Source organism: Thamnophis sirtalis, unplaced genomic scaffold (genome assembly GCF_051295495.1).
Source record: "Thamnophis sirtalis isolate CommonGarterSnake01/CBP01778 unplaced genomic scaffold, rThaSir2_p1.2 scaffold_14, whole genome shotgun sequence".
NCBI classification, from domain to species: domain Eukaryota; kingdom Metazoa; phylum Chordata; class Lepidosauria; order Squamata; family Natricidae; genus Thamnophis; species Thamnophis sirtalis.
Genome location: NW_028261394.1, coordinates 23937345 through 23953760, shown reverse-complemented (window position 1 = coordinate 23953760; position 16416 = coordinate 23937345).

Sequence of the window (16416 nt, the reverse complement as noted above, 5' to 3'; positions counted from 1 at the left end):
GTTGCACGAAAGGAAACCAGGTGCTCCTCTGGGGAGTAGAAGTGGGGGGGACGGGACATAGAAGTTGTGCTCTTCAGAGACACACACCCTCCAGTCGCTACCAAGCAGAACAACAAGCCGCTTCCCTCCTCACAGGGACGCTGGTCTCACAGACTCCCACACTCTCACATCACTCCAAGGTGTTTCTGGCTTCAAGGCTCCACATCAGTTGGAATCGGATCTGGGGGGTCACAAGAGCCAGAAGCTCTGCAGCTTCCCTTTGGTGCCCACAGGATCTGTCAGTCATGGGGCAAGTCTAGCTGCCTAGCCGGATGCGGAGGGACTTCTGAAAGGGGCTGTGTGAGGGCCCCCAGGACCTTGGTCCCAGTCCCTGCAGATGCAGCCTCAGGAAGGCTTTTGGGAAGCAGATGGATCCCCCTTGTAGAATTTAGAATTTTAGAATTTTATTAGAATTTGTAGGCCGCCCTTTTCCCTGAGGGGACTCAGGGCGGCTCACACAAAAACTGGGAAAGGGGAATACAGACAGTAGGACAAAACATGTAATAAAATAGCAAACAACAAACACTCATCATTCGGGCGGGTAACTATCCTATCCCCAGGCCTGACGGGCGAGCCAGTTCTTCAAGGCTATGCGGAAGGCCTGGACGGTGGAGAGGGTACGAATCTCCACGGGGAGCTCGTTCCAAAGGGTCGGGGCTACTGCTGAGAAGGCCCTCCTCCTTGTAGTTGCCAGCCGACACTGGCTGGCCGATGGAATACGGAGGAGGCCTAATCTATGAGATCTTATCGGTCGTAGGGATGTAATTGGCAGAAGGCGGTCTCTCAAGTATCCAGATCCACTGCCATGTAGGGCTTTATGGGTGATTAATAGCACCTTGAAGCGCATCCGGAGATCAACAGGTAGCCAGCGCAGCTCGCGGAGGATAGGTGTTATGCGGGTGAATCGGGGTGCACCCGCAATCACTCGCGCGGCTGCGTTCTGCACTAGCTGAAGTCGCCGGATGCTCCTCAAGGGCAGCCCCATGTAGAGCACATTGCAGTATTCCAGCCTAGAGGTCACAAGGGCCCGAGTGACTGTTGTGAGAGCCTCCCGATTCAGGTAGGGTCGCAACTGGCGCACCAGGCGAACCTGGGCGAATGCCCCCCTGGTCACAGCCGTTAAGTGGTGGTCAAATGACAGCTGTGGATCCAGGAGGACTCCCAAGTTGCGAACCCTCTCTGAGGGGTATAAAATTTGACCCCCCAGCCTGAGTGGTGGAATAATAGCCAAATCTTTGGGAGGGAAACACAACAGCCACTCGGTCTTTTCTGGGTTGAGCACAAGCTTGTTCACCCTCATCCAGTCCATAACGGCCTCAAGACCCCGGCTCATCACGTCAACCGCTTCATTGATTTGGCACGGGGCGGACAGATACAATTGAGTATCGTCCGCATATTGATGGTATCTAATCCCGTGCCTGCGGATGATCTCTCCCAGCGGTTTCATGTAGATGTTGAATAGTAGGGGGGATAAGACCGAACCCTGAGGCACCCCATAATTTAGGGGCCTAGGGGACGATCTCTGCCCCCCCACTAACACCGACTGCGACCTGTCCGAGAGGTAGGAGGAGAACCACCGTAACACGGTGCCTCCCACTCCCACCTCCCGCAGTCGTCGCAGAAGGATACCATGGTCGATGGTATCGAAAGCCGCTGAGAGGTCAAGGAGGACCAGGATGGAGGAACGTCCTTCATCTCTGGCTCTCCAGAGATCATCCATCAATGCGACCAAAGCGGTTTCTGTGCTGTAACCGGGCCTGAAGCCTGACTGGAAGGGGTCTAGGTAGTTTGCTTCCTCCAAGGACCGTTGGAGCTGGAAGGCCACCACCTTCTCAACAACCTTCCCCAGGAAGGGAAGGTTGGAGACTGGACGATAGCTATTAAGAACAGCTGGATCCAAGGATGGTTTCTTCAGGAGGGGTCTCACCACCGCCGCTTTCAGTGCGGCGGGGAAGTTCCCCTCCCGAAGGGAGGCGGTCACAACCGCCTGGATCCAGCCTCGTGTCACCTCACTGCAGTTAGTAACCAGCCATGAGGGACACGGATCCAGAACGCAGGTGGAAGTACTTACAGCTCTCATGGCCTTGTCCACATCCCCGGGGGTAACGTCTTGAAACTCAACCCAGAGCTGTTCTACTTGGTCCCCCTGCGCCTCGGCTGGAACTGCGGGGGTGGAGTCCAAGTCCGACCGAAACCGAGCAATTTTGTCCGCTAAGAATTGGGCATATTCTTCAGCTCTGCCCTGCACGGTAGCACGGTAGCACGGCAGAATCTGAGCTCCAGGGGGCTCAGGGGCCACCATTTCCACTTGGACAGCCAGAGAGACGACAGCCAGAGAGCTTCTGTGGACACTTCCATGTCACATAGTGTACAATGATTGCACCAACTTGATCAGATGTGCTTGTAGCCCCAGGTCTTGCAGGGCTCTCTAGCATCGCATGAAACCACACAATTGAAGGCTTTCGTGTAATCAATGAAGCTCATGTAAATGATCATTAGATATTCACTAGATTTTTCCATCACCAGCACAATTTGCAATATGGTAACAGGTGCCACAACCCCTGGGCATCTGGCAATTCCCTTTCCATAGCTGGCGCTAGATGTTCTATAATTTTAAGTAGAACCTTGCTGATGTGTGAGGGATGAGAGCAATTGTGTGATATGTGGAGCAATCTTTACCCTTTTTTAGCAGTGGAATAAACACTGGGCATTTCTGATCCTGTGGCCACATGTTGGTTTCCTAGATTTTCTGGCATAGATCTCTCAAGACTGTGAGTGGTACAGGTCTCAGTCATTCTGCAGCAATGGTGTCAACCCCTGGAGTCTTGTCATTTGGCAGTCGGTTCATCACCCATATGATCTCTTCTTCAAGGATGGCTGGTTCCTAGGTCTCTATTTCTACAAGAAGGCAGCAGAAGAGGGAGGAATGAATGCCAGCCTCCTCCCAGCCTCACAGGGCAGAGCAAGGACAGGGGTTCCTGTCTCTGCTAGGAAGAACTTTCTGCCTGCCTGAACTGTGTGTGTGTGTGTTGGTGCCTGAGGAAACACTGCCTCGTGGACTCCAGACTGCCAGTAACTCTGTTTGGACACGGGGGCTTGTGGGCCGTGAGCTGGCTGGCTGCTCCTCTCCCTTCTTTGGGTCCTGGCCTTTGGAGCTACCCAGGGGTGGGACTTTGATGCTCTTGGAGTGCTTTTGCGCACATGACCTGCCTTCCTCTGATAAGACACATCTCTCTCCCCACACCTCACCAGAGGTGGTATTCAGCCAGTTCTGACAGATTCTGGAGAAGCTGTAGCCGAAATTTTGAGTTGTTGGGCAAACTGGCAAATAGGCTGGCCCCGCCCCCACTGGTTCCCAGCTGATCTTTTTTGTTTTCCTGATCAGGAGAACGGAGAACGGAGCTGGAAAGCAGGTTAGTGGGGTGGGGAGGGAATGGGGATTTTGCAGTAACCTTCCCCTGCTATGCCAACAAAGCCATGCCCACAGAACTGGTAGTAATTTTTTTTTAATACCACCGTCCCCCCCCCCTCTCACACACACACACTGCTGGACCAGCCTGGAGAAAGGAGCACCACCAACCCCCTATGCCTTTCCCTCCAGTCCCCAAAGCTGCTCCAGAAGGTCAGTGGTATCAAAAGTCACAGAAATGGAAAAGGGCCATGAACAGGAAATCCACACCCCCACTATCTTGAGCCTGCCATTAGTCACCCAGAAGTGTGGCAGTGATATAAATACCACATTATAATGAACTTGTATAAAACAATGATGCAACTAGACCTGTGGATTATTGTGTGGAATTTGAGATCACATCTCCAAACGGATGGAGAATTGCTAGGGAAGATTCAGAGGAAGGCAAGTCAAATGGTCAAGGGGCTGGAAAGGTTTAGGGCAGGAGTGTCAATCAAACATCGTCACAGTGTCATCATGTGATGTATCACGACTCCCCCCCCCTTTGCTAAACTGGGCGTGGTCATGGCCAGCGAGTGATGCATCCAGCCTGCAGGCCTTGAGTTTCACACCCCTGGGTTAGGAAATGAGGTGGCATTGAAGGCTTTTTAGTGTGGAAAGGATGTGAATAAGAAGAGATATGATTGAGATATACAAAATTATGCACAGAATGGATGAAGCAGACAAGAAGAAATTATTTTCCCTTCCCAAAATACTAAAAACACAAATTAACCAAAGAAACTGAGACATGAAAGAATCTGAACAAAGGGATGGTTTTTAACAGAATGTTAATTCTATTTTGTGTGAAATGTGTTGCTGACTACCAGCTTGGCTGGCTGTGAAAAGGGACTGGAGCAACTGTGGAAGTCCTGGGGAAGAAGGGCTGTTGGCTGGCTGGAAGACTAGAGGGTTTCCTGGGACAGCTGGCTGGCCACTGGCAGAGGAGTTTTCTGGAGTGGATGGGCCAGAAGAGCCCAGCTATGGTTCCTTTTGGTGCCTTAGCCCCGCTTCCCCAGAGAGGGAGGAGAGTATATGAATAATTACAATAACGTTAACAAAAGTTGCAGCCTAGAATTTGGCCTTCATATGACTTTCCCCAAAACATGGGATGAAACAATCTACCCTTGCAGCTGGTGGGGTTCTGGCAACTCTTGGTCCTTCTTTCCTATCTTCTTGCCTATTTTCAGGGGCTTGGAAGCTGATGGAACCTGGCTGCATCTCCACGGGCAGAAGGGGCCTCGTGCTCACCAGGGCTTCTCCTGGCATTCCTCTTTGGGACAATCCGGCATGAGGCTTTGGGCATCTATTTCCAGCTGGATGATGCACGGCAAACCCTGTCAGATGCCACAGGTCTTCAGCTTGGTGAATGAGCACCTTTGCTGCCAAAGCTCCTGGGACCTGTGAGTCATCCCCTGAAATGCCAGCTGCACTTTGAGTTGATTTTCCTTGGGGAAAAAAATGATTCCAAGATTATGAGGAAAACCCCAAGGCAGATTTGTGTGGTTTCCATGGTTCCTTAGTAGTCATAGGAAGCCAAACTATAATCATAGAATTCCTTGAAACATTTCCAGCACAACTGAAGGAGGAAACGACACAGTGCTCGTCCGGCCTTCTGGAAAATCTGGGGGAGGGGGAGGGCTGTTGGATCATGGCTGGTTTCCCAAGCATGGCACTTCCGGAAGTGCCCTGGACATTGCAACAATGGCTTGCCGTGAGATTTGCATCCTGGAACCCAGAGGCTCTTCCATCAGCAGCCTTCCAACCAAACCCATTCATCGTGCAGCCGTAAGGGAGGAAAGTGCAACTTGTGTGGGGTTTCTGGGGTTCTGTTACAGATTCCCCGTCTGATGCCCATCTCAGCCTTGGTGAGCCCCAATTTGTTTCTGCATAAAACAGAATGCTTCAAAATCAGGAAGAACCATCCCTGCTTCCTTTGTATTTGATCCTATGTTACCTTATTTCCGGTTTCTATTACTCCTTCAAGTCCTACAGCAACTTTCCTTCCTTCTTTCCCTCCTCCCTCCCTCCCTCCCTCCCTAATTCCCTCTCTGCCTGCCTGCCTGCCTGCCTGCCTGCCTGTGAAGTGCAGGAACCAGTCAAAGGATTCTGTCCCTATTGCTCTTTAGCCTTGGCTAAATGCACCCGTCACATCTCTGGCTGAGTCCCTGAGTGAACTGCTACTTCACAGATGGGTGAAATGTATCCTGAATTTCCACTGGAATCGGCTCTCAACCCTTCCTGAGTTTTCTGTACAGCCTGGCAGCCTCTGCAACTGCTCTTGCTGTCTGCAGCTTCTTCCATCATTTTTTCCCCTCTTAAAATAAAATATAAATCAAGCAGAAGATGGCAGATGCCACAAGGCCTCCTGGGGATGCCCCTCCTGCTCTGTCCCGGGAGAACCCTTTTCGGGAATGCTGGTGGGGCTGCTCACTGGGAGGCTCTCTTCCAACCTCCTCACTGTCCGAATCTGCTGCCAGCTCTGCTGGCTACTCACAACACTGGCTAGAGAAAACTGCAAAGTTCTGGCGGGAGTTTTTGAAGTTGATCGGTTCCTCCCAGGGGATTAGTTCAAGGTCCTATCTGAGCACTAATGGGGCAGCCGAACGAGCCAACGGAATAGTTAAGCAATATTTACATTGCTATGGGAACTATCAGCAAACAAACTGGGTGGAACTTTTGCCATTCGCAGAGGTAGCCTATAACAATTCCGTTCATAGCAGCACTGGGTTTACCCCATTCAAAGTGGCTACAGGGATGGAGTTTGTGCCCATGCTTGAATTTCCAAGGGAGCCTCCCTTCTCAGTAACATGAATGGAGTGGAAACACTCTGTCAAATGTGCAGAAAGCTCTAGTGAATCACAAAAGCTCTAGGGAGTCACAAAAGAAACAAGCAGATTGGAAGAGCCCTCCCCAAGTGAGTTTAAGATCAGGGATAAAGTATATTTATTCACAAAGTACTTGAAATTAAGACAATCCTGTAAAAAACTGGGGCCCAAGTACATAGGTCCTTTCCCAGTTGTACACATGATAAACCCAGTCATGGTGAAGTTAAAATTGCCGAATATACTAGAGAAAGTCCACCCGGTGTTCCACTGCAGTTTGTTGAAGTCTGTTCAAGGCTCCAATTTGAGACCAGTTGAAAGGAACCCGCCATCTTCTATCTGGGCGTGAGGAGAGGGACACTATGAAATTAATAGAATTTTAGATTTGAGGTGCTATAAAGGGAAATCACCATGCCTGGTACAATGGATTGGGTACTCGATGTCAGAAGCAGAATGGGTGAAAGATGTTAACACTGATAGTGAGAAGATTCCATGCTCAGCACCCAGGATGCTGAGTGAAAACTAAAGAAACATGAATAATGATATTGATCTATGCTTGATATCCAGGTCTCCCTTTTTCCCAGGGGCGTCGGCATGTCAAGGTTGAACCACTTTTGAAACTTTTGGGTCTTATCACTATTCAACCTGCCAAAGAACTGAGGGGAGGGGAGGGTGAGAAAGAATGCAGACGCTTCAGAGGCAGACGTGAGAGCCAAGACCCCACCAAGGCCACTGATGCAGGTGTCCGACAAAAAGGGAACTATTCTCTAAACAAAAGGACAGTTCATAGTTGGACAATGTGCCCAACCAATCTGAATATTCTCAAAACAAAATTAATACAAGTGATTGTTGGACAATGAACCGTGGGGAGGTCCAGGGGATAAAGGGGATTTTACCTATGCTGGTTTTCACATGAAAAGTTTAGAACTGGCTTTGCTATTTCTGTGCCTATGTGGAATTATCAGTAAATTTATACTCTTGGTAAAATAATGTTTCTTTTGTTATATTTAACAATGGAATGGTTGACACAAGGAAAATCGAATGTACAGGTACAGATAGGTAAAACGTGACTCAATAGCAATAACAGTGACAGGGATTTTGGAGTCCTAGTGGACAATCACTTAAATACTATATTAACCAGTAGTGTGTGGCAGCAGTAAAAAAAGACAACACAATCCTAGGTTGCATTAACAGAGGGAAAGAATCAAAATCATGTGAAGTATTAGTACTGCATTATAAAGCCTTAATATTGAATTTAGATTTGGTCACCACAATATAAAAAAGATGTAGAGATTCTGGAAAGAGAGCAGAAAAGAGCAACAAAGATGAACAAAGGCTAAAACATGAAAAATGGCTCCAGGAATTGGGTTTGTCTAGTCTAGTAAAAGAAAGTCTAGGGAAGACATGATAGCAGCGTTCCAATATTTATGGGGCTTCCCATAAGGAAAGAGGGGGTCAACCTATTTTCCAAAGCACCAGAAGGCAAGACAATGGATGGAAAATAATCAAGGAGAGAAACAACCTAGAATTAAGGATAAATTTCCTAACAGTGAAAACTATCAGTGAAATTCAGAAGTTGTGGCTGCTCCACCACTGGAGGTTTTTAAGGAGAGACTGGACAGCCATTTGTCTGAAATGGTAGAGAGTCTCCTGCTCAAGCAGGGGGTTAGACTAGAAGATCTGTTAGTCTGTTATTTATTCTGTTAATTAAATCTGAACCCTATAGCAACAAAAATGTCTTATCACATTTATCACAAAAATGTGTCACAAAGACTTTTGTAAACTAAATAGCAAACTCATATCTTGGATCCATTCTTTAAAATCAAGGTGTCCATTACCACTTGCACCAAAGTAGCTCTCTTAGAGTAATGATAGTCCTAGCTTAATTCAGTGTTCATTCAGTGGCCATTTGATGTAACAGCAGTGCTGAAACAAGGGCACATGTGACAATTTCTGGAGGTTGCAGCTTTTGTGACATTGCTGCAGTCATGTGATCAGGATACAGGGCCTGGGGCCTGGCGATTGGCTTGCAATCACAAGGTTCCCGGCGTCCCACAATCCCTGATTGTCATTTGGGACTTTCACCCCTGGCTTCCAACAAGCTAAGTCAATGGAGAAATTTGGCAAATGGTGATCAATGTGGTCGTGTGACTTTGCAACTTCTGAGTATGTTGCTTAGTGACAGAGTTTCTGGGATTTTCAGAACTGAGAGGGGAAAAAAGGGAGATGATCTAAGGACCAAGACTGATGAGCTCCTAGGCTAAACCAAACCTGGGCATTTTATGTCCTGTGGGCCACATCCAGCCCTTTATCTGTCCCTGAACAGCCAGTTTTGGTGACATCTGGTGGTGGTGGTGAGGCTCCACAACAGTCCCAGTTTCTTACGTGGTCCCTTGGGAAAACCAGTGGCCCAACCCTAGACTAAACAGGGTTGTTTTGTATATACTGATGAGACAGCTCCCAATCTGAGGGACAGGAAGAATTGGAAGGAAGGAAGGAAGGAAGGAAGGAAGGAAGGAAGGAAGGAAGGAAGGAAGGCTTGATTCTAGATAGTCAATATTTATTGCCATATCTAGTTTGAAATCTGGACAATGCAGGATCTTTGCTGTGAAAACTGGTAAACTTGATAAAACGAAAGAAAATCATAGCTGAAGAGCAGGCAGGATGGAGTGGGGAGATCCACTTTAGACTGCTGCTTCCTTGTCCAGCATTTTTAGAGAAAAACCCAAACCCTGAGAACGGAAGTGCTCTGTATAAACACTGCAGGCCTTTGACACAGTCCCAGAGCACAGAATGTGGACGAGACTGGATGACCAAGTTATTTTTAAGCAAAAGGCCGGGACAATTGAGCAGCCAAGGGGGTTGACTCAGAGCCTGTTACTAGGCGTCTCTTGTGCAGGGATAGAAGGGAAGAAACCCACAAACCTCACCGCTCCAGGATTACTGGGGAGCCTCAGGCTTGGCTAGATGGGAGGCTTTGCCGACTGCCTGGCTGGAGGGGAGGGGAGGTTTTTCAGACTTCTAGAAGAGCCTAACCATTTGTCATGGAGCCTCTTCTTTTGTTTTCTTCTGCTGATTTTCTGATCTACAAATCAATAGGCTCCTTAGGGCAATGGGGGGAGGAGGGTAGCAGAAACACTTGGTTAATATAGAAACAATTTAATTTTATTAAATAACCGAAAAAGAAAGAACTCCCTTGTTTTTACAGATTAACTTGATCCTTCCAATGCTGCTCCCCTCCCTCGGGCGATTTCTAAGCTGGCCTCTTTATGGGGAGAGTGCATTCCAGTCTGGAAAGCTGGCTCTCCCTCTGACATCACAAGGTTTCCCTCCAATCTGAGATGGATGCAGGTCCCCGAATAGCCCTTCTGAATATCTGCAGGGGCACAGCAGTGCTTAGAATGCAACTTTGCAGGTTACTTTCAATTCTCATGAAAAAATTCAAAACTCCTACCACAGGCCTCAAGCAGAGTGTAAAGAGTGAACCACCATAATCTTGGCAAAACAGGATTGTCTCCATCTCATTCCCAGATGGCAGCAGCTGAATCAAACTCTGCGGAAAGGCTACAAATGGCGAAGCACTATAGAGCCTGCACTGCCACCTTCCATCATGTCATTGGGGCTTGGAAAGGGGCCGCCAAGGCAAGCATGTGACAGGAGCCCACAGATGTGGCCACTAGGGCCCAGGTGATTTTGGCCAGGCCGCCTTCTTCCAAAATGGCTAGCATTGGTGTTTCAGCCTTTCCCAGCCATGCCATCCACTTTTCCCCAAACAGGAACTCAAAGCCCAGCAGAAGTTCCCCCAGTGGTCATCCTGAAGCAGAATCCCCATTTGTGGTTTTTGAAGGAAAGAACATCCAAAGCTAATCCAGGTGTCAGTCTCTGCTTTGCTGCTGCTTCGGCTGCCATTGAAACGGGGAGGGGGGGCATGGTATTTGGGAAGGGAATCCTCCGAGTTCCATCCACCAGTCAGTGCCGACTGGCGACTACGCGGAGGAGAGCCTTCTCAGTAGCAGCTCTGACCCTTTGGAACGATCTCCCCGTGGAGATTCGCACCCTCACCACCGTCCAGACCTTCCGCACAGCCCTTAGGATCTGGCTATCCCGTCAGGCCTGGGGATAAGATTCTAATTTGCCCCACCCGAATGTTGAATGAAAGTTGTGTTTTATTGTTTTATTTTATTTATGCACTGTCTTGTGTTTTTGTTTTGCACCCCCCTTCCCATGTATTGTAAGCCGCCCTGAGTCCCCTCAGGGAAAAGGGCGGCCTATAAATCATAATAAACTAAACTAAACTATGTGCTGGAGGAAGATTCTAGACGCTGGTCTGACCATCTCATTGCGCATGTGGAGGAAGGGAGTTTCCCGCCAAGGTTAACTGTCCAGCATTCCATCCTGGTGATGTTTTTTGAAGATATCTTCCACCCGACAGTTGGGTGAATTATAATTGGACTATGGTGCCAAGGAGAGGGGATTGAATTATATATGATATTCTTTGCTTTCGCACCTAATTAACCAGATTCAGCTTAGCTTCGCTACTTTTCATTTGTAATTAATAAAAGTACACTTAATTTCAAACAAATGGAGTTGAGTGGTTTCTTTCCTGATTATTAAATGAAGTCGCACCTGACACCAGGGTTACCCCAGAGGGTTTTTGAGCAAAGCAAACTCTGAGAGTCAGTTGAGCCTCTTCTGTTCCATGCACCCCTGGACAGGACCTCCGCTGCCTCTCCGCCCGGTGAGAATTTCTCCTGAGGAAGAGAAGACTTTTTCAGCATTCTCATCTAAGCTAGGGCAGAGAGCTGACCTGGGATAGATGCGCTTAGGACCTTCTTCTCTTCCACCCACAGGAAGGATGGAACTGAATTGAATTGAAATAAATTGAAACTGCTTCAACAGGTCCCCGACATCCATTTCCTGCAAGGGTCTTGCAGGAAGACATCATGGTTGGTGGCCCCAAATGCCACCAAAAGACCTAGCTGGTTGCTCTTTCTTTTTCTAGACTCAAGATTCTCATAAGGGAAAACGCTGAAATCCACATGGTTCTCGCTCCAGTGATCTGTTCAAGCTGCTGGGACATCTATGAAATCACAAGTCTGGGATGAGTTATTGCTCCAGCCGTCTCACTGGATCCTGTTCAGGTGGCATTTAACTCGGAGCAACAATGAGTTTGTCAGTGAAACCCTTGGCAAATGATGGGAAGTCTCCCTCTCTTTGACTCCCCAGCAGAGTTTGGCTCATGCTAAACAGTGCTGCTGCATGGCATTCTACTCACTCCACAAGGACAGAGAACTCATACAGCTACGTTGCCGGTCCAAACCTTTGTTGAATCTCATTCATTGTTTTTCAGCCAGGGTGCTGTAGGCTCCTCTTCAGCTGCTGCATTGCCCAGGACTCCCAGTAAAGCAACAACCAGCCTTGGTCACCCAAGGCTGGGCCAACTGGGAATTGCAGCAGCTCAGAGTTGGCTGGAGAGAGAAAGCATGACATCTCAAACCGCCTCCCCCCAGTAGTCTTTGGGTCCCTTCCCTGGCCCTGCTTGCTCTTGCTGGTTTTGAGAACCTGGACAGAATGGTTTTCAATGGCTTCTGGGATCCTTACATTTGAAGGGGGGGTATTTTGTGATCAAAGGAACTGTCTGTTTTCCTGTTGGTGGGAAGTGGACCACTAATGTACAAAGGTTTCAATTTTGCTGACTTTTGTTATCTCTGGCAGAACCCACAGTCATGGATTCAGAGAGAATGACGGTGATGTTCGGGGCCTTCTGGGGAGGCCGGTTTTTCTAGTATCTGGCATGTGCTGTTCGTTATAAAGAAAGCTCACACATGCTTGCAACCACTGACTGTTTCTTGTTTTGAGGATGTTCCACTTGCAGGGCAGGGACATGAGTTTGGGCTAGAAATCAGAGGGGAAACAGGCAACAGGCTCCCACGTTTGTTTGGCTTCTTGGTTTTTCAAGCCTTCAAGTGTCCCATATCCAGCTCAGAAACACACTTTGCAAGATGTTGCTACACTCAGAAGTGTCCATCTGCTTTCTCTGTAAGATTTAAGTCTGCGCAGCTGATGAGTTTCAAGGAAAGGCAGCCCCAAGGAAGCCGGCTAGTCGCTTGGGTCAAGATCCACGGTGAGAATCCTAAATTGGATTGGCTAAGATTGGGGTGTGCAAGGGCTGGGGGGGGGGAAGAGGAGGAGAAATAAAAAGTGAGGCCCTTCTAGCGAGGGGGCCAGCTCTGAAGAGGTGGATTTGTTGAAGAGCCTTTCTGCATCCTTTGGCTTAAATTGTATACTTGGGTTCCCACCCTTAGCAGGTACGAGGGCCTGCGATGGCCTTGAACTCCTGCAGGGATCTCTGGTGTCCTGGAGGGAGGCTACCAGTACAGATGCCATACTTTGGCCCCCTAGAAGCTAGACTCTGCAGAAAATGAAGGCGGACTGGGGTTGCCCTTAAACTCTGGGCAGCTACTCTAGGCCAATGGGTCGGGGTGGGAGGATGGGCTGCCTTTTAGCTGCAGCTCCTAAGGCACTTCCTGCTCCCAACCTTGGCTTTGCCTTCCCTTAAGGGATCCCCTGCTCCCCACTCGGCCTCTCGTCATCTCTGAGATAGTGAAGGAAAGTCCACCATGGAGAAAGGGAAAGGACCGGAGAGAGAGGTGGGGCAACGAAGCCAAGTGCTTGCATAACTCCTGGGCACAGTTCGCACATAAGCTGTGCCAAAATGCATGGCCAGCCCTCAGACACCCCCTTCAGGTTTCTGGGCGAACCTACAAGGGTGACACTTTCAGCCAGACAAGGCAGAGGGCAGCTGTGGGCATTCCCCCCTCCCGTTTCCGGTTTTAGTCTAGGAAGCTAGTAACATTGGGCAAGAGCCTGTTCTTACCTTAAACTTTGGATCATCTTCAACGGTCACCTGGCCTTGGAATTTGCCTGTTTTTGGATTTGCCCGGCACAGGGAATTGCTGGAGAATACCAATTTAGGCTCGGAAGCCTTAATAAAAACTCCTCACACCATGGTTTTGTGTGTGCATGAGTGAAACAACACGGTTCCACCACAAAAGCGCGTAGGACAAAAGCGCGCTCGACAAAAGCGCGCTGTGACGTCATCACAGCGCGACGAAAAAGATCGAAAAAATGTAAAAATAAAGCTAAAACCTTCCCCTAACCCCCCCAAACCTAACCCTAAACCTAACCCTAACCCTAACTCTTAACCTAACCCTAAACCTAACCCTAAACCTAACCGTTAAAGTAACGAAAAACGTAACGCTAACCCTTATCCTAACCCTAACGCTAACGCTAACGCTCTAAAGCTAACCCTAACCCTTACCCTTACCCTAACCCTAACCCTAACCCTAACCCTTACCTTTATGTGAATCGGCTTGCTTTAATTTAATTTTTATTAATTTTTATTTGAATTTTTCGATCTTTTTCGTCGCGCTGTGATGACGTCAAAGGCGCGATTTTGTCGATCGCGCTTTTGTCGTCCGCGCTTTTGACGGGTCACGAAACAACACACTTAGGCTCCAAACAGCCGCACTGCTTTGGCAACTGATATCTGCTCGCACTTCAGTTATGCAGTTAAGAGGGTCAAAGGTTGGTGGTTATTTAGGATACCTGGAGAACTGCTGGAAAAGGGGACCAGGCAGTGAGTTTGCAAGTGCTGAGAAATGAATGAGGTGATTACCAGTTTTGTTAAAAACAAATGTCATTGTTTTCTTTGGCAATGTGACCGGTTTGGTGGATGCAGGGACCAGCCTCTTCCTTGATAAACTGGAACAAAGCAGGGACATGCAGGGGAGCTTTGGTCAACCAAAGACAGCTCTGAGAAATGGAGCTGCCAACTGCGGTCAAAACCAAGGAAGCGCAAGTAGAATGATTCCTTTGATCCTCTTAGGATAAAGAGAGGATGGGAGATTGCCCAAGAAAGCTGCTTCCTGCCAGGAGACGGCAGGACAACAGTTTTCCATGGGTTTGAGCACCAGGTTATGGAATTTGCCATCTTGCTTGCAACTTGTGCAGAGAATTTTAAAAGAGAATTAAGTCTGCAAGCCTCTCTTTTTAAATATTCTGAAAATTGCTTCTTAATTATCTTAAAGCTATCACCAGTAGTCAACTTATGACCATAAACTGGAATCTCAGTGATTCAAATGGTTGTTAAGCGAGACATCACAATGCCAGCACTTCCGTTTCCTAAGTCATGAAGCCGGGAGCATCCCAGGGAAGGAGTTCCCCCAGGGGGTGGGGGAAGCCCCGGGCAGGCCCTGCGGGGGTTGGGGGGCAAAGCGGCACCTGCCCAAGAAAGCCCCCTCCCTCGGCCCAACTTCGGCCTTGGCTCTTTTTCTCCGGCCGCCGAGGAGGATTCCAGCCCGGAGCAAATCCCGCCACTCTGAGGCCGAAGAGGTCCAGGCTGAAGTCCAGGCAGGGTTGCCGGGGAAGAAAGGGCTCCGCTGGGGTTTCGGCCTGGCCGCCTCCTCCAGCTTTCCCACCGTCGCAGAGGGAGCAACGGCCAAGAGCCCGGGTCCCAGCCGGGGCCGCAACCTTTGGCGACGCTCCCCAGTCTGTTGAATACTGGCTTGCGGGCGGAGCCGGTTCAATGTCTTCCCTGATTGGCCGAGACACTCGACGCCCCATTGGCTTATTGCTCAAACCCGGGGGTATAAATGTTTGGCGCGAACCACGCCAGGTTAATCATAGTTTACTCTGCTAGAATAAAGGTTGCTGTTTTACTACCTTCTTGTCGCGTCCTCCTCCTTCCGCTCCAAGATGCAAAACTGGCGACGAAGGTGGGATGAGATTCCCGTGACCACAGAGAAGAACAAACCAGCTTGCCTCCGCGTTTGAATCATACCTTTCAGGTTAGGAACGCCGGCAGCGAACAAAAATCTTCTCTGTTTCTTCTTTCCTTTTCCCTGGCTTTTGCATCAGAATGGCAACAGCGCTTCCTCCTTTCGCGCCGTTTGGGTCTGCGGGAGAATCCTGGGACGGCTTCATGGAGCGTTTTGAATGCTATTTAATCGCGTCAAAGAACAGGGCACAGACTGACGAGGAGAAGTGCAGTTTTTTCCTGTCTTGCTGCGAGCCCTCTATGTTTGCTTCTGCGAGAGCTCTGGCCGCTCCGAGGCCAGCTTACAAACTTGGGTGGGACGAGCTAATGTCCAGGTTGAGGGACCATTACGCCCCCTCACCTTCTTTGATTGCTCGTCGGTTTACTTTTCGCCGCCGAGTGCAGAAGCCCAGCGAATCTATCAGTCAGTTCCTCGAGGCATTGCGCACAGTGGCCGCCCAATGCGATTTTGCAGACCTAGAGGAGAATCTTGTGGAGCAGTTTGTATGCGGGGTCCGCGACGTACAATTGCGCAGCCGTATGTTCCGGAACCACAAGATTACTTTGGCGCAAGCTGTGGAGACTGCGCGAGCAGCAGAACTTTCCGAACAATCCACGGCCGACATGGAACGCCTTCAGCTGAAACCTTTCACGCAAACCGCTGCGGGGCCTTCCAATCAGACGAACCTCGTTGACGACCTCTCCCCCATGGAAGATGAGGAGGAGGAAACCGTCGGACAGATGAGGACGCAGCCGAAGCAGAGGCCACACCAGCAACCACCGACGTCCGTCCAGCCAGCTTCAAACATGCCTTGCCGTGGATGCGGCGGCCGCCACAGCCGCGTATCTTGCCCGTTTCGTTCCGCTGTCTGCCGCCGTTGCCGAGGAGAAGGACACCTCGCCAAGGTTTGCCGGGCTCTCTTGCCAGCCCCATCGTTTATGCAGCCCAGCAACCAGCGTCAGACATTGCAACGCCGCCGACAACCACGTCCAGCGAGGCGAGCTGAGGACTGCTATTCAACCCACCAGCTCCCTAGTGCTGAGTGCGTAGTCTATCAGGCTTCCCACGTCCCTGCCGGCGGTCGCAAAATTAGCACCGTCGTTCGTCTTGAAGGTCAGCCTTGCCGAATGGAGGTGGACTCCGGGTCTTCCCGTTCCCTTTTATCTTGGGCTTTGTTTTCCCGCCTTTGCCCTAGGGTTCCTCAGAGTAAATTGCGCCCTGCCAGGGTCTCCCTCTTAGATTACCAGGGAAATGGGATTCCCACGGCAGGAATATTCCACATCCGGGT